The sequence below is a fragment of the Hyaena hyaena genome, unplaced genomic scaffold, assembly GCF_003009895.1.
Source record: "Hyaena hyaena isolate Hyena2069 unplaced genomic scaffold, ASM300989v1 scaffold_449, whole genome shotgun sequence".
NCBI classification, from domain to species: domain Eukaryota; kingdom Metazoa; phylum Chordata; class Mammalia; order Carnivora; family Hyaenidae; genus Hyaena; species Hyaena hyaena.
Window position 1 is genome coordinate 636283 of NW_024081076.1, and position 2678 is coordinate 638960.

At 43.1% G+C, this 2678-nt stretch overlaps 1 non-coding gene across 1 annotated transcript; it reads right to left on the bottom strand.

The window, feature by feature from the left end:
* Positions 1 to 1473: 1473 nt before the first annotated feature.
* LOC120246004 lies at positions 1474 to 1583 on the bottom strand. The gene has a single exon (XR_005531948.1). It is a non-coding gene; the product is annotated as a U6 spliceosomal RNA (small nuclear RNA).
* Positions 1584 to 2678: the final 1095 nt, after the last annotated feature.

Consider the following 2678-nt stretch of genomic DNA (forward strand, 5'->3'; position numbering starts at 1 on the left):
AGCTGCATCATTACAACCATACTATCAGTTAGGTTTCAGAACCACTGACCTGGATGAAAAGAAGCCACTAGAGGAATGTGAGCAGGAAAATGACATGGTCAGATTTGCATTTTAATTTTTTTTTTTTTTTATTTCTAGGAGAGAGAGACAGCGTGAGCAAGGGAGGGTCAGAGAGAGAGGGAGTCACAGACTGAAACAGGCTCCAGGCTCCGAGCTGGCAGTCAGCACAGAGCCCGATGCGGGGCTCGAACCCACGAACCGTGAGATCACGACCTAAGCGAAAGTCGGACGCTCAACCGACTAAGCCACCCAGGCGCCCCCAGATTTGCATTTTAAAAATGACCCAAGCAGATGTGTTGGGCATGGTAGGAAAGGAGTCCAACCCAGGGGGTAGAATTCAGGCATGACAAAAACCTGGAAGCCAGATAAGAGAATCGAGAGCAGCAAAGCAGCTGACAGGAGAGTGCTGAGTGAGCTGACAGAGGGGGTGCGAGGAGGAGGAGGAGGAGGAGCAGATGAAGTTAGTGTGTAACAGCCTGTAAGACAAGGAAGGCCCTATGGCCAAGAATAAGAATGACTTTTCCATAGAAAGAGATGGGGAGCCCTACAGCATTTTAAGCAAGAGAGCGACATGATTCATTGCTTGGAAAATGATTTTGACCTGATCGTGGGGAGTTTCATCAATGAGGGCACCTTAGCAAAGGGCTTTCGGCTTGAGGAAAATGTTTCTTTAGCACAGGGGCCCTTGGGCAGAGAGCTGGAATAGCTGCCTCCTGACATCTCTATCAGAACTCTGGTTTCCAGAGCATGTTTATCAATTCAGATTAATAACGACAGGGAAAGAGGAAACAGGAAGGTCTGATTTACAGGAAATTATTAAAGAAAACCAAAGACAAACACTCCAGGGTAAGTAAAAGAAAGGAAAATCTCAATGCCGACAAATCAGCCAGGTTTCCACTCGAGGAAAATGAATAATGTCCTATGATCATTGAATGTAGTCAAACACAAAGAATTCTGCTCTGGTGTCAATAATTGGTGGCAGTTAACTGTAAACCTTTGGATTTATTATGAAAGCCCCAGTCTTAAGTATTCAGGATTGTGGCCATGTGCCCATCTCTGTGTCCTGTTTTTTGGGTAAATGTATTTACCATGATTCTAATCCCAACTTTGTTTCTAGTTTCACTTGGCCTTGGGTAAATCATTTAAATCCCAAGTTTATTATAGTGAACAGAATTGGACTTGCAATTAGATAGATTTGTATGGTTTTAATTCCGGTATCAGTAAGAGACAGTGTTAGATTCACTTCAGGTATACAATGTAGAGAGTCAACAATTCTATACAACATATAGTGCTCATCATGATAAGTGTATTAATCCCCTTTACCTCTTTCTCCCATCCTTCTGCCCACCTCCCTTCTGGTAACCGTTAGTTTGTTCTCTACAGTTAAGAGTCTGGGTTTTTTCTTTGTTTGTCACAAGTACGGAACACTTCATGAATTTGCATGTCATCCTTGTGCAGAGGACCATGCTAATCTTCTCTGTATCTTTCCAATTTTAGCATTTGGTATAGGTGCTGAAGTGAGCATAATAGGTATCTATTTTTGTTCCAAGTTCTTTCAATGGATTTGAACATGTCTCTTAAAACTCTAAACCCTAATTTCCACTTCTATTTTATAAGGTTATTATGAGAGTCAAAAAAGCCAAGTTTAGATAATATACCAGAACTATACGAATACACCAGAGCAGTGCCAGACCCATAGTAGGCCGCCCTGTAAAAGCTGATTGCCTCCTTTCCCGGCTGCTTTTCCTCATTTTAAGATGGAGAGATAGGGGAGAAGAGCACAAGTGGCAAGCATGTGGCCCCAAGCTGCCATTTTCATTTCTAGTTTTCATGGAAAACATTCTGTTTAATCACAGCCTTCTTTGTTTTGAAACTGGAAGGAACCTCAAAATCGTCCCAACACAGAACCTTGAGCTGAGGCTACCAGCTACATGGATGTGACATTTGAGATGAGACCTATTTGTTATCCCTGGCCTGGGTAATCTCTAAGGTTGTAGCTGAGACACTATGAGCCCACAACAAATGGAACCCAATTGCCAAAATCATACAACTGAGTGGAAAGCAAAATTTTTCAAAGCTGAGAGGATGTAATGATATTCTATAAGATATAAAATGAAATAGATTGCTAATGGAGGCTTTTAGGAAACCCTGAGACTTGAGATGAGTTTGGAATTGGTCTTTGTGGTAGGCAGAATTAAGGCCCCACAAAGCTGTCAGTCTCAAGCCCTGGAATTGTGAGTGTACTGCCTCACTTGACAAAATGGACTTTTGGTTGTGATTTAAGGATCTTGAAGTGGAAAGAGTGTTCTGCGATATCTGGGTGAGCCCACTATATTAACCAGGGTCTTTACAAGGGGGGGGGGGTCGGCAGTGGGGTCAGAGTCCGAGGAGATGTAGGGATGGACACAGGAGTCAGAGATGCAGCCAGTCAAGGAATGCAAGCAGCTTCCAGAAGTTGCAAAAGGCAAGGAACCGACTCTGCCCCGAGCCTCCAGAAGGAATGCAGCCCTGCTGACACCTTGATTTTAGCCTTGTAAGACCATTTCCAGACTTCCGACTATTAGTACTATAAAGTAATAAACATGTTGTAAGCCATTAAGTTCACGGTAATTTGTTAC